The sequence below is a fragment of the Ambystoma mexicanum genome, chromosome 11, assembly GCF_040938575.1.
Source record: "Ambystoma mexicanum isolate Mex_15411 chromosome 11, UKY_AmexF1_1, whole genome shotgun sequence".
Classification (NCBI taxonomy): domain Eukaryota; kingdom Metazoa; phylum Chordata; class Amphibia; order Caudata; family Ambystomatidae; genus Ambystoma; species Ambystoma mexicanum.
In genome coordinates, this window is record NC_090934.1 from 107387462 (window position 1) to 107406746 (window position 19285).

Below are 19285 nucleotides of genomic sequence, written 5' to 3' on the forward strand. Positions count from 1 at the left end.
AGCTCTCCGTTGCTTGCCAGCTTGGTTTGCACTTTACACATCCTATGCAAACGTTTGCACTCAGCGGGAGTCCCAGTGCAAGAAGGGTGAGCCGTTCAATGGCCTGCCACTAAGGTAAACCCATGGTACCATTACGTTCAATGCTTAGATCAGTGGTATTTGTGATTGGCTGTAAGAGAAGAGGGGTGGATTTTTAGGTGTGCATGTATCGCTTTCACCAACTTTTGTCAATGAGAAGAAAGCGCACAATCACATACAAATATTACACATTGTTCCATTGTAAAATAAACTTTCCCTCATTATATGCACATAGTAGCAAAAGGTTCATTTGTTGACATTTAATCTTCATAATAGACATAACATTTAAAAAAGACTAGCCTTTACAATGGGCCTTAAATTGTAAGTGCAGTACATAACATCAAAAAGATGGAGAACAATGAGTGGTATCAAGAAATAATGCTATGATCAAACCTAAAACTCTATAATCAAAAGATATAGGTAGATGACCGCACAGAAGATTCCATCGAATAGGAATTCCTCAAATGTGTTCATTCGAATTGTGCCACAAATGTATGTGGGTGTAGAGGGGTTGGGGTAATAATAAATGTGGGGCAGGATATGTGGTGGCGGCGCGGGGTCTCCCCCTATTTACATTTGTGGTAAAATGTTGTAAAACAAAAAAACTATGAAATCGTATTCGATTAAATAGTCTCGATGAGGCCACATAGATCCAATCGAAACAGCGTAGATACATTTAAAGATGACACTGTCCTGATATTCTCTTCAATTCATTTCTATGGTGGAAATAGGACACAGAGCAGAATGACTGTTTCCGCCACTCTCATCCTCCTGGTGATACAAAAGCGCAAGCAGTTACGCCAGTCTGACATTTTTAGGCTGGCACAAATTCTTTGGATTCCTATGAAATCCTTGTGCTTTTCACACCAGCTAAAAGTAGGCAGATCGCATAGGAATCCATTGCAAGTGCTGATTGTGATGCGTAAAAGGCAGGCAACATTTACTTAATATGCACTAGGAAGTGCAACGAATAAGGCTAAAGGTGATTGATTACTGATGTAGTTACACCTTAGTGTTCTGCTTTATTGTACCTATGACTAAAACTGCACAGAGGAGACCTGTGTGCATTCCAGTTCAAATATAACAGTTCCCATTTGGGCAATTTACAGGGATTTGCAAAATGAGCTTATTTGAGAGTCACTACTCCCAAAAAGGCTCTTTTTGCAAACCGTGCACACAGAATAGGTCATGCATGTGTGGCAATGTTTGAGGAATTAGAACAGTATTCACAATGGCCTCTTACAGCTACATGAAACTAGTGAAAGCTGTGGAACAAAGACAGAGCCGGGGTCTACAGGGTTAAAGCTGGCAGAGCTTTGCAGGCTAATTGCAAATTATTATTATTTTATTTAGCTTCCTGTTACAATACTCTTCTTAAGGTGAAAAGAGCACACGGGACAGAAAAAATAAATATAATACAACACATATACAAAGGAACAATGACTATGCAGATGTGCTTATGTTTTTCAAACAGCAGAGAGTAGGGATAACCTCTGGATAAGTGCTGGAGAAGGTGTGACCTACGGCCATTGGATGAAACACCATTGAAGGTCGCAGCGCAGGACATTGCAAAACTTTGGTAAACACTGGAGAAGGTGTGACCTCTTGATGTGAGATACAACACCATTGAAGGATGCAATGAAGGGCATTCCAAACTTCTGGATAACCACTGGTGAAGGCATGACCTCCTAACATTGGATGAAACACCATTGAAAGCTGCAGTTCCGGGGAATCTAACCTCTGGAGAAACACTGGAGAAGCTGTGACCTCTCACCGTGAGATACAACACCATTGACGGTCGCAGTGAAGGGCATTTCAAACCTCTGGAAAAACAGTGGAGAAGGTGTGACCTCCTGATGTTGGCTGAAACACCATTGAAGGTCGCAGTGCAGGGCATTCAAAACCTCTGGACAAAGTCTAGAGAAGGTGAGACCGCTTGACATGAGATGCAGCACCATTGAAGGTCGCAGTGAAGGACATTCCAAATCTCTGGAGAAATACTGGACACTGCGTGACCGTGTAACATTGTCCAAAACACCATGGAACTTCTCAGTACAGGGCGTTCCAAACCTCTGGAGAAACACTGGAGAAGGTGTGCTCTAGCACCTTGAAGCATTTTTGTGCATGATGGAATTACCAATAAAATGTCTCAGACCAAATAACCAGACAGCCTCAAAGAAGACGGTAACATACTGCTTTTATCTCAATGAAGGAGACCAGGTTTAATGGTCATTCATCAAATTGATGTATGCAGGATCACACGTTTTCTTAATTACACTTAGTTTATAAAATGCTAGATACATCATCTATGATGACATCCCACGTGGCATGTTACAGAAACCTATTAAGGGGTGGGATTGGATTAGGGGAACATGTCTACATATAGAATGCACAAGTGAGTGTTAGACTGTCAGTGGCAGCCCCTTGTCTGTAGGACAAGTCCTGAGCTACTTCTAAATATGTAGTACACTGATTACACTACACAGCAGAGAATATAGTAGTGGAATCATAATTTGCAATATTGTATGTAAAGGTGCATGGCAGGCTTTTCCGATTGATTAACAACCCAAATCTTGGACATTCGGATCACTAGCAGCTCGTACGTAGAAATGAAACCCAGGTGCTTTCAGATACGTCAGCTCTCCCCTTGTTTTCCCAATTAATTTATCCTCTCTCATCAGTAGGCCTCATGCCAGTATCCTCTGTTTGACCCAGCCAGTCCGCACTGCCCTGGAACCTCCAAGAGAGTGTAGGCACACCATTATTTTAGTTTCAAGCCTAATGAATTGCACTTGTTTGCGATCTCTTTGTCACATGTTAAGAGACAACACATTTTTCCATTTCAACAGTGTATTTAACACTATTTGATTCAATTATACTGGGTGTAGTTGCTCCTCTTGGCCTTTAGAAACTTGCTCACTCTATTCCATATAAACTTTATATGCTTTTATTGTCACATACTTTGCATCTGTAGATGGTCATGTCCCTCCTAATCTTGAGAAATATGTCCTAAGCACATGATCTGCTTGTTGGATTCCCATCCTACTTTGCCTTTATCTCTCAAAATAGCATCCTTTGTCCCAGGCCAATGTACTCCTTTATTTTGCAAGGGAAAAACAGCCTCTTCATCGTCTTGTTCACTTCATGATCCTGCGCTTGTATTTTGAGGTAACTAGGTTGATTGACATAAGCCATCGGCCATTTTATTCTAATGGTCGTCCTAAATGTGGAATATATACCTCTCATAAGAAAGCTTTTATATGTTCTTTCTACCTACGGTATGGCGTATTTATAGTTATTGACCAGTGAGTCACTTCATTCTTCTTTGTGTTCATGATTACTTTATGATGGAATACATGTTTCTCTCAGTGCTTCAGTTACATCGTCATCTTTAAGTATTTTCATATTGTTTCAACATAGGTTCTTACTTCTTCTTAATGACATTCTTTTGCTTTTGTCAGACTTTGTTTTAACATACATCCATTCTGTTCATGGCTGCATTTTGACAACTCGACAAGTGGCATCCTTCCTAGTAGCATATCTCCACTATGCCAGCTTGTGAGCACACTCTAAATGGTTGCCTGAGTGCATATTGTCTCTCATATACTCAACGTGCTACAGGAATATTGCAAGGATTCATGCACAGGTACCCAATTGTTGCTAAGCATCTATCATTCCAATTGGATGATGCTAAGGGGCAGAGATCACCTGCTCCTCTACAAAGGTGTGAACTCTCGACGTGAGATGCTACACCATTGAAAGTCGTGGTAGAGGACCTTCCAACCTCTGAATAAACACTGGAAAAGGTGTGACCTTCTGACGTTGGATGAATCACCACTGAAGGTCGCAGTGCTTGGCATTCCAAACCTATGGAGAAACACTGGAGAAGGTGTGACCTCCCGATGTGAGATGCAACCCCTTTGAAGGTCACAGTGAAGGCCATTCCTTACCTCTGGAGAATCCCTGGAGAAGGCGTGACCTCTCGACGTGCGATGCAACACCATTGAAGGTCGCAGTGAAGGGCATTCCTAACCTCTGGAGAAACACTGGAGAAGGGGTGATCTACGGAAGTTAGATGAAACACCATTAAAGGTCACAGTGAAGGTCCACTGACGACCTAATAATGTGGATAGATGGATCTAGTGACCCTGTGAGGAGTGAAACCTCTCTGATTTTATGGCAAGGAGAAACATTTGGTGAAAGCATGTTGCTTTCTGTCTCTTTCTGATTAGTAAAATGTGTCAAATGAGCACCTGGAAGTTCCTAACTGTGATGTTGTAGCCACTGGTCTGCAAACATTGGCCCTCGAAATCTTTTGGACTACAACATGCATCAGCAAAACCCAGCATAGTTGATGGTTAAGGATCATAGCAGCTGTAGTACAAAACAACCACAGGTGGCAAGCCCCTGTAGAATATAGCTGATTGATGAAAAGGCATTTTGGGAGTGTACATTCAATCTTTGCCAGCAGAAACAAAAGTTAAATTCAACAAAAGGGACTATGGGTACATTGTGGACGCGCTATTGACTACAAATTCAGTGCTATTGCATAGTCACTATTTCTATACATATTATGAGTAGTCATGTTTTATGACACAATTGATGTATTTTGAACCGTTAGAAATGCTACATTCAAAGCTTCGACCACGCTTGCTAAATTGCAATCTCTACCCAACTTTTGTGAAGCGTGTCACCCTGTGTGATCATCTGCATGTGGCCGGCTTTCCCAGTGGCAGCCAGGGGATGAAAGCCTTCTGTTGGCCTCAGGCTTCCAGGCTGCCCAGCACCACTCTTGGAAACTTGACAGCCCATCTCCTTACATATGCATGAGAGCGGGGCCTAAGGAGAGGTGGCCGCAGGAGCGCCATTTTCCAGACAGGTGCATTTTCTCACAGTGACTCGCTCCATGTGAACCTTTAATAAAGGTACTTGGACAAGGCTCAGGCAAGGCAGTGCGTCCCTAACTCGGCACTGTGCTATGCAGCGCCACTCATCAAGGGAAGGGTGACAAAGGCGTATTGGGTTTGTAAAATTCGTGACTTTTGTGTTTGAAAACTAATGATGTAGTTGTTTCTAAACTTTGGAAATGCTGTTAGGATAGGGTTTTTGTTTCTCTTCAATTAGAGGTCAATTAACTGTATTTCTCATCATGAACCGTTCACTCGTGTCCTCCAAGAAATGCACTTTTTTTTCTCATTATTGAAAACGTAGTTAATCAGTTCTTATCTTTTTGGATTATTGCACAGAACAAAAAACAGTCGTGCAATGCCAAACTCATATATACATGCATACATGGAAAAGTAAAAGAAAAGAAACATAATGAGAAAAAAAAAATGGTGAAAACTTGTGTCTGGCAAAAGGGTGAAATGTGAGGGTTAAATAACAAATTGGATCAGGCAACGAATATGAAAAAAGGCAAAAGGTGTGATCTCGGGAGGCAGCTGAGGGGCTGTTTGGGGTATTGAGTGCTCAAAGATTGTCAAGGCTGGGGTGGGAATAGACTTGCTCTACTAGATTGATTAATGGACCTTAAATGAATTGTCAGAGTTAAAGGAAATCAGCGTTGCCACTGACCCTCTGACGGTCCCACTAATATGCAACATTCACGGGATATGGCTTAGCCGTGAGCTTTTAGTAATTTGGTGTCACTAGGTACAAAGAGAGATGTAAGATCCCAATTTTGCAGATGAACTTTCTCCCGACAGACTGGCCTTATTGTGTCATTTATTTGAACATTGTCCACCAGAGTCTCACTTTCACAGTTGTGCAATGCCAAACTCATACATACATACACACATCTAGGGCAGAATTGGTACTTTACATGGATAAAGATCTCTATTGGGCAACGTATCGGCTCCTACCATCTCCACAGTCCAGCCATCTGCACGCATTCACACACTGCATACACCCATGATAAGTAAACCGGGATATTATGCAGGACAGTGGCAACAGTGACACAGTGACAGCAGCAGCAATGAAATCAGTGTTGCCATTTACAGGGTCCGTGGCAACACAGATTTGCTTTAACAATGACAATCCACCCAAGGACCATTAACCAATCTTGTAAAGCAAGCCTCCTCCCACCCCAGCCAGAGCAATATTTGTGCACTCATAACATCAGCTACCTCCCCCAGCCTCTGCCCAAGGTCACACTGTTTGCCTTTTCATATCCATTGCCCCATCTGATCTGTTATGTAGCCCTCACTTTTCATCCTTTTGCCGACTCATTTTGTCATTCATGTTTTTTCATTTGGTTTCCTTTCCTTTTTTCTCTAATGTTTTTGTATAACCATTTTCCTCTGCAGCACCTATTATACTTTTGTATTATCCATCGCATTAATCCTATGTAACCTGAGTGCATTTCTGTTTATTTTTGCATTTTTATGATGGTTTAATGACATTTCTACGATCAGAACTGTGTCATTGCTTCAACTTCACTCATGATGTAGTTTTGGTTGTTGCCCTGAAACAGTTGTGTTAGAAGTAACCAGGTAACAAAGACGACACATGCCAGTTACCATGAGAAATATTAAATTCGTTATTATCAACAATTAATACTGTTTAAGATCCTCTTCATTAATGACAATGGGCCTCATTACGAGATTGGAGGTAGCCATGCCCTTAATAAGGGCATGGCTACTCCCAAACCCGGGTCCGGGTTCCCTGAATGGGGAAATACCGGGTCATTCCGACCTTGGAGGGCCCAGTGTTTCCCCATTCAGGGAACCCGGACCCGGTCCATCCCCGTTCCCAATTGAGCCCCCATAGGGCTCAATGTGAATGGGGAGCATGCTAACAACAGGCCCATTAATGACATGCCCGTTGTTAGCATGCTGGGCCGCTCGCGGGACCTGCTAAGGACGTCTGGTAAAACCAGGTGTCCTAAGCGGGTCCCGCAAGCAGACCTCGTAATAGGGTGGTAAGGGGTTAACGGCTCCGGCACCTTTACCGGTACCGTTAACCCCTTACCGCCCTCCTCGTAATGAGGCCCAGTGTGTGTCATTTGATTTTAGGGTGGGGTGATTGCTGGGGCTGCATAAAGAGTTTCAATCCCAGTGGTCGAAATGTAGTTAAAGAAGTAGTGGAACTATGATCCCCGCTGGCCTGCACCCACACCCCACAAACCCCATCACCACGCCCATCTCCCACACACGATACAAATCCCCAAACACATGCGCTTGCTGTTTAAGGGAACGTTCAGTGCAGTGCACTGCAGTGCAAGTTTCAACTTCTTCCTACACTTTTATTGTAAAACAAAACCATTCCGGAATGGTCTCTTTTTAAAATTAAAATAAAGGAACAGCAAAACTTAAACTAAAAAAAGTAGAGGAGCATGGCTCCCAAGCGCTTCCGCTCACTTCAACCACTGTTCAATCCTTTTATGTATCACACTGTGAGGTGAGATGGCACAGCCAGAAGTACTATAGAGGGTATCAGGTAATATTGTCTGCATACATATGGTCACCATACATAATGTTGCCCGTAAAAATGCTGTGGTGACCATATATATATGGGCTAAAGGGGAGAAAGGGATGCAGGGGAGACGCCTGCTCAGCTTGAAAAAAAAAAAATTGCGGGTGTATCCCCCACCTGTTAAATGTAATAATGTCCCAGCAAAACAAAAAAACAGCCATTTTCTGCAGACTTTCTTGCCAGGCGTCATTTTTGCGGGGACATTATTACATGGAACCCTAGAGAGAGAGTGTAGCAGCTTCATAATGCCATCCCTGCTTCAGACAAGATGAAAAGCAAGTGACTAAATCTAAAAAATTACCTTCCATGTTATCTTTGGGTCGGGTGTGGTATTGTGTGAATTATGAACCAGTCCGGCTGGTGTGGTGTAGCATTTTATGTTTTGCATGGATACTGTATGCCATGTGCATTATGTCATTTTATAGTATGATATTGTCTCAGGTGGTGGAGTGTGGTGTGTTGCAGTGTGTTATTGTTTGATATTCCATGGTATGATGTGGAATTGAATTATAAAATATATTGTTAATGTGTTGTGCTGTGTTGTGGTGTGATATAGTATGATATTGTATGGTAGTGTGTGATATGGTGTGGACCAATCTAATTGATATATGATATTGTACGGGATGGCGTGTAATAGTATGATATTGTATTGTGTGCAGTGGTATTGTATTTTATAGTGTGAAATTGCCTCAGGTGGTGTTGTGTGTGGTGCTGTGTTGCAGTATGATAGTATGATATTGGATGATATGGTGTGGAATTGAATTATAAAATATTATATTGTTCATGTGGTGTGCTGTGAAGTGATGTGTCATAGTATGATAGTGTATGGTAGTGTGTGGTACGGTGTGGACCGATCTAGTTGGTGTCTGATAATGTATAAGATTTTGTGTTATAATATGATATTGTATGATATGGTGGAGCATGGTGTATTTTAGTATGATACTGCATGGCATGATGTGACATGGTGTGCTTTAGTATGATATTGTATGGTATGCTAAATGTATTCATACCACACACCGTCACCAACAGAATTGGTCTCCAGGCGCTCAGGCGGATCTGCAAACAAGAGGGGGGTGGGTTTGGTTAGTAAGGTGAAGGAGGAGTAGAAAAGTGAGAAAAGTGGTGTGCTGTTGGCGGCTTCAGATTAGTTTTCACTGTGCGCTGAGCTTTGGTGTGAGTATCCGACCGATGCGAAACCTTGTGTACTGTTAGTGCGGTTTATGTGTTATTTGCTTGTTGTTGTTGCGGTGTGGTGAAGTGCGTGTGATTTCCTGGGAGAGAGATTGTTGTGTGGATTTTAAGTGAGTTAGGTATGCAGAGGTTTGAGTTTGGGTTATTAGGTTGTATATCCTAGGTAATTGCAGGACTTGTTCTATTTAACTGGCCTTCCTTCCTGCAGGTAAGCTTATTGCCACTTTCCTTTCTCGTCCATATTATTGTTGTGGGTGATGGCATGGCGCGTTCCTGGTTGTATTGTCTTTGGATTTAGTGTAATGGGACGGGTTGTGTCTGGTCACCCCTTCTAGTGACGGTGGTGCGAAATGTAATTCCCCTACTCTCTTGCTATCTATTTCTGTCGGTGGTCTGTGGTTGCAAGTGTGGAAACCACATTTGCTGCTTTGTTGTTCGTCCTTGTCCCAGTCTAACTGTGTACTTAATTATTAGTTCTGTCCTGACATAGCCATCTCTCAGTTGGTATGCTTGGTATGTCATAGAATGTCTTCCTTAGATTCTGTTTGTAGTTGATTGTTAGGTGGTATCCGGGATTGGTTTCCTCACTCATCATTGTTTCAATTATGTATATGCCCTGTGGGTGTTCTTCTAGTTACGCGGTGAAGAGCCATGATTTGATGAGTTTTCTGAATAGTAGGTGATTTCTTGTGTTACGTATGTCCTTTGCTAAGTCTTTCCAAGTTCTTGGTGCGAGGTGATAGAAGGAAGATCCTCAGAGTTTTCTTTTGTTGTAGGGTTTTGGTTCCAAGCAGATGTTGTGGCTTGATCTGAGTGTCCTTGTTAGGTGATGTAGGCTTAATGTGTCTCTCAGGAACTGGAACTCTGCACCCTGGTTGTGGAATGCCCTGTGCGTGATGCACATTGATTTGAATTTGATTCACTGTTTTATTGGTAGCTAATGTAGTGTTTTTAGCGCTGGTGTGAGGTGTTATCTTTGGGGTAGTTTGAGGAGTAATCTGGCTGCCACATTTTGTATGCGTTGTAGCTTTTTTAGGAGTCATTCAGGCATACCAAGGTATAGGCTATTGGTGTAATCTACTCTGGACATCACGAGAGAGATCACGGTAGATGTTTTGTTGCTGAATGACCGGAACGGTAGGATCCTTTTTACCGCTCGCAGGAGAAAGAAGCATGTCTTGAGTACAGCGTTTACTTGTGGCTCTAGCGTAAGTTTGTTGTCTATCAAGACACCCAGGTGTTTGCGACATTGTGTGCTTTAGTATGACACATTGTAGTATAACATTGTATGGTATGGTGTGGTATTGTATATTATAATGCAATATTGTCTTGTGTAATGTGCTATTCTGTGGTGTGTTAGAGTTTGATATTGTATGGTACTGTGTGGTATGGGGTGGACTGATCCAGTTGGTGTTAATATTAGGGAATGGGATGGTGTGTTACAGGGTGATATTTTATTGTATGATGTGTTATGTAGTATCATTGTGTATGCTGTTGTCTGCATGGTGTAGAGTAGTGTGCTCTGTAACATCAGGGCATGGTATGGTAGGTTTTGTGTAGTATGTTTGGTGTGCAGTATTATGGCGTGCAACACTTTGCACGTGAAGCTGTTAGAGTCAATGTAAGAAAAGATAAACATGTCTGCATCCTTGTCTTTCTGCATAGTGCTTCCTTTGACCGGTGGACCTGAGTCCATCTTGCTCTCAGTCTTCAGTGGTGTCAGGATCTCCTCCTCCATCTTCTCTGAGTAATAGTCTTTTCAGTCATTGGCTGTTAGAGCTCCTTTCACACAAGTCTGTGTGTCTACCCATCGTCCCTGTGCTTCGATTTGCACAAAGTGCGTCCTGGCTCCCTAGTGATCCTCAGCAACCCTTTGTGGCTTGCACTGCTGGTTGAGACAACAGTCCTTAGCATTCAGGACTGTCTTTCACTTGACAGGTCAGAGTCACCCCTCCCAGTATGCAGCTTTATTTCCCTTGCCAGTGACTCTGTATTACCATCCTGGAATATCTGAACCACACCTCCAAGCATGCAATGCTCTGCTCCATTAATCTGTTTTATTGAAATGTTTGAGGGACATCTTACAGTCTGTAAATCCAGCTCGGGTTCTGTATCACTGAAGAGTGTCATTATGCTGGGTCTTCAGGCAACAAGAATTGTAACACCCATCAGCTGATTAATTTTGGATCGCTTCGTTGTATGCAACCCTGCTTTTTTGATTATTAGAACCACATCTCCCAGTGTGTATTTCTTCTTTCAATCTCCTGGCTTTATCTGCCCCATTGTACCAGGCTTTTGGAGTGTAAGCAACACAACTTCCAATTTGAAAATCTTATGTGGTCCTCTTAGCTTTATCAGGGCAAATGGTTTGGCTTTTGGTTTGCTGGAACAAGACTCCCAACATGCAGTTGTTCTTTATTGATACATGATATAGCCATGGATCAATACCCAGATGATACTCAGTACTTCATGAGATTAAAAAGCCTGCAGGACATATGTTCTCTTCACATTTGCATAGACATCCTCCAGTTCTGGATGTTGACAGCCTGCCTCATGCTTAACTCATCCAAGACCGAATTCATACTCATTAGTCCCCCACTAAACATATTCATTAATGGCGCAATGAGTTGTGCTTGGAAGGATTTCTTCTGCAGCTCTTGGATTCAGCTAAACCCTTAGGCTTCACCATTGACAACAGACTGTCCTTCCAGAAACATATAGCCGGGAAGTCCTAAACGGCCTGACTCCAAATCTCCACCCTTAGCTAAATTAAACCCTTAATCCATCTGCAGGACTTCCAGACTGTAGTGAACTTACTTCGGGGTTTTACACATTGATGGGGGAAAGGCTATCCTGTTAAGGCTGCCAGCTGCTCATTTGGCTCCCCTGAAATCAGTCTATGACACTGCAGCACATCTTATTACAGGCACATGCACATTTTACCGAATTACCCCCATCCGGTGCAAAGTACATTGCCTTCCTCTGAAGGTCATGATACTGTTCAAGTCTGTATGTATCATCTGCAAACCAGTCCCGAGTAGCCCACCAGCATATCTGGCCGCTGAACTGCACATATGTGGTGGCACATGCACCTCGTGCAGCAAATCAAACAAACGGTTAGAATCACAACTCGTCTGCAACGAGAGGACCCACACACAAACCTTCTCTTGTCACGCTCCCACCCTATGGAAACCAATTTGGGATTTGTCTCAGAATGCCTACACGATTCTTCATTTTCGCAAATCTCTCAAAATGTGGCTTTTTCAACAACACCTTACCAAGGACTGATCCCAATGGATGCACAGACTGCAACTCACTAAATGTTAAAAATATGCAAGCCCAAACTCTGGCCACCCATTCCATGCACAGTGCTCCGCTGATTTTGAGGTATGTTGGAGCTATAAACAGTAAAGTAGAAATAAAATAAAAATCTCTGAGCATTGTCCGTATTCTGCTTAGCAGAGGTTTGCAGGTTCTTGCCTCAGCTTCCACCTCCTCAAACCCCCTGCCCAGACTCGCTCTGCCCTCGTCCACCCTTCTACCTGAATGTTCAGCATGCATTCTCACCATCCTTGAAACACTTGTGTTCAGGGGCGTTATAAATGCCACATCATATCATATCATCAGTCACCTCTTCGGCATCAGAGATGCTCCTGGAAATTCTTGCCTCCTTCGCTCCAACAGCTCAGTGCTCTTTTTCACCCTGGGCTCATTCACATGCCCATGCTTGACTCAGTGCTCCCCTCGCTTTGGTCTTGCTCGCCAAAGCGCGCCCATCTGTTTTCCACCAGTGGCGGCTTGTTTGCATCTGTTCTCCCAGTCCCTTAGCAGTGTGTGGTATTCTTGGCATCTATGCCTAGGTTGCCTCTAGTTGCCATGCTCTTCTGGTGTTCTCCTGCCTGGCCCTTTGCTGAGGGTCTTCCTCCCCAAATGTATTCCTCGCAATGACCACAACTCGTCTCTGTCTTTCTACAATGTGTTGGCCTCGTGACTCCACTTGTGGAGCCCTCATGTTCACAGATATTAAAGACATCACATTGTATTCCTGCATTTAGAGTAGAGCATGGGGCTACTGCATCACAGGTGCAGTGTGATAGGGCAAGCTACTGTGAGTTGGAGAAGCCCGGGGTAGAGTGGTTCATGGTATGATGGTGTGACATGGCAAGGTTAGTTTTGGTATTGCATAGTATGCTATGCAAAGGTACTATACATGATGGGATGGCACTGCATGGCTGTGACGCAATAGGTTGTTTGGTATGGCACATGGATTGGAGGGATTGCAAGAGCCTCTTTTAAGTACGCTTGGCCCCTTTTTATGAAATGCAGGAAAACTCAAGGTGTGTCTCCCCTAGGGTGGCTGTAGAAGCAAGAATAACAAGAAATTGCAACAAAGATAAGAGAAAAAAAATAGACCCTTCAAGACAACAGCTATGAAGCTGTGTTATTATTAATTCTTAACATTACTAGGTGTAGCCCGCCTCTCATATGTGCATCTCGTGCTTTCTTTCTCACTCTCACTTCCTCCTTCCCTGCACCTACGTGTTCTCCTTTCTCTCTCTATCGCTATCTCACTCTGTCTCTGTCCCAAACTGGGGGCTGAGGGTTGTATTGTCACTTGGACGGATTGCAAGAGTCAAACAGCCATTGCTGAAAGCAGCACAACCAGAGAAGAAACGCTGCTATCTTGAAACAGGAGGGTGGCGGTTCTTGTGGTTTTCATGGCAATAAACTCGAGCAAGAGTAGCAGCAACAAAGGTATTCCCTGGGGTGGGGACTAGGCTAGTAGGTGAAGGCACTCAGTGCCGTGGTGTGTATCCTGCAGACAGGTTGCCATCACACTCATGCTGCATTGTCCATACAGGGAGCTGAGCAGGAGACAGACAGACTCTGCAGTGGCTTCTGGGGTTCTTCTGGCTATAGCTCAAGGTTACAGAGTCATCAACTGCGTTTGTTGTTCCATATCTTTTGTTAATTATTAGTTTTGGTGCATACTGTGGCACGTGTGCTAGTGCCAAAGCACAAGCAACCAATCAGTGGCGACCATACAAAATAAAAATAAAAAAATGCCTTGATGCTTATAGATGAAAAAGACCTTTCGTTTTAATTTAAGGGTGACCCTTCTGAAGAAGGAAGGACATTTTGAGAGACTAAAGGGGTGTATATTCTCACCCAGCTATTCATAATGGCAATTGCATTGAGCTAACATTGTAAATTCTCCCCTTTGAAAATGTTAAAATGTTCATTTCTAATGGTTACAGAATATTTTGTTTTCATAATGAAAAAACTATTACACTTGCTTTACTGAGAAAGAAATGTACCAACGAGTAGAATAACCATATAGATTGTTTCTTGATAGAAGAATATAACTCAAAGATGGACAGTCTGGTACACTGATAGGGTGCTCTTTTGAAATACCCCTACGCAAAAGGTGAAGATGGCAAACAGCACCAATATGTGTCCCTGTCTGCTTTGCATAAACGCAGATGCACTTTGGGAACACAGGAATAACCACAGATGTTTGACAAAAATGGCAGTGATTAACAGTCATAAGCCTCCATCACTAAGTATGTATTGCACACTATGCTTGTTATTATTTCAATTTTTCCTGCATCCACCCTAACACGGAAGTGTTTGCAAACCTGAACCATGTACAATTAATTCGACAATGCCAAGGTTTGGAAGTGAGGATACATGGCTCCAATAACAATGAATACCTTCGGGTCAGAGAACCATCATGCTGCTTTTTAGAATTTCAGAGGAGGGGGGGGAGTATGGGCTGTACTTTTTCCCAGTCCCCAATGCACACACATCCTAAAAAATATTTATATAGGACGATACAATGAATACATTAATCAGAACTAGCTTGCCAGAGAGTGTACATTTCCACAACAGGGTGTGACAAAATGACTACTGCCCTGCAGGAGTACCAGGATGAGTAATGGCTACGTCACCTACTCAGCCTTCTACAAAACAACAGGGATCCTAATGATAAAGGTGAAACAGACACATCTAAGAAATATACCTCTTTCGTCTTTTGTCTTAACGTAGTCCGAGGGCAGACTATACTCTTAGGAAGGGTGTGAATGTGAGGCAGGAACAACCTAAACAGCAACAGTACAACATTGCAAAATAAAGGAATGTCAAATCAAGGTTCTATGAAATATATATATATATATATATATATATATATATATATATATATATATATATATATATATATATATATATATATATATATAGCAATACAAAAGATACTGGAAACACAAACATCCACATCTGATACTAAAGTCAGAGAACTGATGAAAATAATGATGCAAGCACTCAGGATACTTAACAGAGAGGAAAAGGAAATACATAACTATAATGCTGTCAATAAGGATATCTCTTTTGGGAAAAAGGTTGAAATAGTAAGTCCCATCACCCAGGGCAGGCATGTACCATGGGCAATGCATGAAGGAGAGATCCTGGTGAAATACATTGGAAGCTGGGGCTATGTGCAAAGTAACAGAAGGAGAAGATCTCCCCAATACCTAGACCCAAAAGGCAAGATGAGGTCCCATAGCTGGAAAAGATAGCTGGTTACTGAGATGGACAGGAGCATACCCCAGAAGCACATCTCTATTTGATCCCCTGGGGTGGAGAAGTGTGATGATGTTACCATGCAGGATTGTCAGGGTGAAGGAAGTTGCCTGAGTTCCTCTGGAAGTGGTGGAGCAAATCGGACTGCCTACCAAGATATTCAAAGCAAAGAGCACAATGGGTATGAACAATGGACATGTGTATGAGGGCTCCATGGCTAGTCATGGGCAATTGTGTAGCAACGTAACCAAAGTAGATGGGGGCTGTGCTGTCATATGCACATACTGTTCTGTCCAGTGTAAAGAAATTAGAGAGTGTGGTCTGTATGACCTATTGACTGTGTTACCTGGTATCTGTGATCGGCGACTGGTGTTGTGCCGGTCTGAAGAGGCCCGGTCTGAAGATGCGGCCGATGTGATGCAAGTTGTGGGAAACTGTCCCATCCATCCATGAGGGCAGGAAAGTCGCTGGGAGCAGGGACCTCAGCAGGGTCTGCCATTCGATGTCCATATGATGATGTGGCCTCAAGAGAGTGAGGTGATGGTAATTGGTTGGAACGTGGTGTGCTCACAGTGAGCCTGACGTTGTTGGAACATTGTTCATTTCAGGACATTGAGGAAAAGGACCTTTCAGACCCTGACACTTTTCACGTTGCGTGTCGTGAATCACACAGGGTGCTGGTTTACGGATAACTGTCCAAGACGCTTCTAACGATGAGCGTAGAATGAAGGTGTTGCGGTGGGGCGCTCAGGGAGAGGTGGACTACGAACCAACAACGGGCTGCTATGAAGAGTATTTTCCATGGGGGAGCTCTGGTGGCATATAGGAACAGTTCTGTGTGAGCCACTCTAATGGGAAGCAACGTAGAGAAGAGAAATAGTACCAGTATTGTGTCATGTTGTAACTTAACTGCAGGAAGAAGGCAATGTGTGACCGTATGGGTTATCGTGAGTGTTGTGATAGAATCCATAATGCGAAGATAAGAATTGGGAAATGTGCAATGCGTATTTGGTTGAGGCATTGTTTGGAAATGTGTGTTGGTGTTAGCTGATGTATCACAACTCAATTACCATAGGTTTGGAGGATAATAATTTTGTGGAATTGCAGCATTAGGTTGCGTGGAGGCAACAAGGACTTTTAGGATTTTATTACTAAACGATGTCTAAAGTTCCATGGGTAATGAGAGCAAAGCAGGGTGCAAGGCAATAAGATGCAAGTGCTAGAAGTAACTCTTTTAAGGAATTGCAGCTGCGGAGTTGTCCAATTGTGGTTTCTTAGAGATGCATTATTAAATTGTATGTCATGCTGGGTAGAGCTGCGCATTGTACATGTTGTAGGGATATTTTAATGTGCCTACTGCTGACATGGTGAATGACTAAAGTGAAGTTGTGTAGATAGGGGGGGTTAAGCCTTCCACACTGTGAACTAAGGTAGATAGGGGGTGTTAAGCCATCCTCCATATTAGTGGTTGTGAACCATGTGTGTTCCAACCAGGGCAGAAAGGGGCATTAAGCCCTCTGCTGTATTAATGGTTGTGAACTGTGTGTTCACACCAGGGTAGATATGGGGGTTAAGCCTTCGCTGTATAAGTGGTTGTGAACTGTGTGTTTCACAACCAGGATAGCTAGGGGCATTAATCCCTCCCCTGTATTAGTGGTTGTGAACTGTGTGTGTCACAACCAGGGTAGATAGGGGGGGGTTAAGCTTTCTGCTGTGTTCTTGGATATGAAGTGTCAGCCTGAGTAGTTAGGAGGATTTTATATAAAGTAGTGGTTGTGGTTTATTGTACCAACCTGGGTAGATAGGGGTATGTTTGCATTCCTCCATAAGTGTGTGTGTGTGTCAGTGGCGGGGTTCAAGCCAGCCATAGAAGAGTTGCTGTTGTGTTTTATCAGCAAGATGAGAAAAGGGGATGCCTTCTGTGTACAGGTTCTGAGTTAAAAAGGTGGGACGCCTCCCGTTTTACTTAGAGTTATGCCTCTCTTTAAATAAGGCACACCGTATGTGTTTTTGTGTGTGATTACATTTGGAAGAAAGGGAGATGTGTTTTGATATGCTTGTAGGTGAATATAAGAGTTTATGAGATAACATGGCATGCTATGGTGTGAGTGGTGGAATGCTTGTGATGAGGGTTCCAAGGATGGGAAGTTGGAGAGCCCGTGCCTGGGTGATGGGAGCCAGTATCTGGTGCTAGTATCCGTCCTGCTGAGCTAATCTAATGTAATTTAAGAATATGTAATAAAGCTACTGGAATATACCTGTGAGCTTAAGGAAAATCTTAAACATGTCTTATAGTGGTGGTTTGTGCATTTAGCAAATCGGTTGAAGCTTTTCCTGTGAAAGACAATACAGGCATCTCCACTGCAAAGATTATGTTACAAGACTTCTTTCCCTGTTTTGGACTACCAAGGGTGATCTGGCCTGATAATGGGCCCGATTTCACAGCCTCAGTTCTACAGCACGTGTGTGAAGGGTCACAGATAAGGAAGAAATTCCATGCATCAAATCACCCACAATCGCCTGATTTGGTAGAGAGACAAAACTGTACCTTGAAAAAAGAATGTGCAAAAATATGTGCAAATAGAAAGCTAAGTTGTCCTGACCCTCTCCCATTGGCCTTAATGTCCATGAGAACCACCGCTCAGTCAAGAACAGGCCTCTCCCCATATGAGATTGTGATGGGGAGACCTGCCAATGTGTGGAGTGTACCCAGACCAAAGAAATTGTCAGAAATATAATATCCTTTGCTGGTTGATTACTGTAAACAGTTGACTCAAAACTTGCATTTGATTCACCAACAGGTTCGCGAAGCACTGCCCAATAAATACATGGGTCCTGGTCCGATCATTCAACTGGGAGACTATACTTTGGTGAAAGACTTCCAGCAAAAATCCAGTCTTGAAGCTGGAAGGGACCATACCAGCTATTGCTGGTTACTCAAACGGCTGTGCGAGTGGAAGGGAAGAAACACTGGATAAACGCAGCACACCCGAAGGGAGTACCCTTGCCTTTGCCCTATGACAAATGGGTAGAGGAGGGGGTAGGTGATTGCGAGACAGAAACATTCCTCAGTAACTACCTTTCAGCAACGGAAAGTATACCAATCCTGATTTTGAACTGCCAGACTTTTCACATCCAAACACAGACACAGTGTTCGAGGTTCACTCCTCCGATGGAGTGTCCAAGTATAATTTGCGACCTAGGAAGTAGATAGGGAAAGACTTCTTAAAGTCCACCCACAAGAAGCCAACAGTATTCCCTTCATGCACCCCAAAGATGCCCTGGGGTAGAGGGGGGCAGGAAAAAGAAGACTTCAATCAAGGTTGGTCACGTGGTCAGGTGCCACCAGCGGATGAACTTATAAAGCCTGCATCTGAGAGGCTTCTTAATGGACACTGAGAAACTATGGCCCTTTTTGGACTACACAGGCGTGAGGATATGGAAGGGTTTACTACGGGAATGGTCAGTTCCAGCTGCCCGTGGTCAACCAGAGAAAAATATGTAATAATCGGTCTTGTTGCATTTGTCATGATAATATTGATGACTGTTTTGTGGGTCCTCACACACACTCAGACTACTTTTGCCCACGTCTAGCTCCCCTGCCATGTCTCCTTGGTATGTGCATACACATATCCATTGTCCCCTTGCTCTTGAATACCAAGAGGGATATCTTAATAACCCATTCTTAAGTATACTGAGTGATACTTAGACAGTGCTCAACAAAAGCAATTCTTGGGTGTGTATCCATCTCCCACAACATGGTGAGAAAGGGATAGAATGGTATGTGCATCCACTCCCTTTATCGACTGCTTGCTATGCATCATTTAGGGCCATATTTTTGGGAAAAGGGAATAACAGCACCACAGGGAACGTTGATGAGACAAATATTAATGACTTCGATCGACAGCTGTAGCCTTTGGGATGCACAGTGTTCGCTGATAAAACTGTAAAGAACACTGCCTCT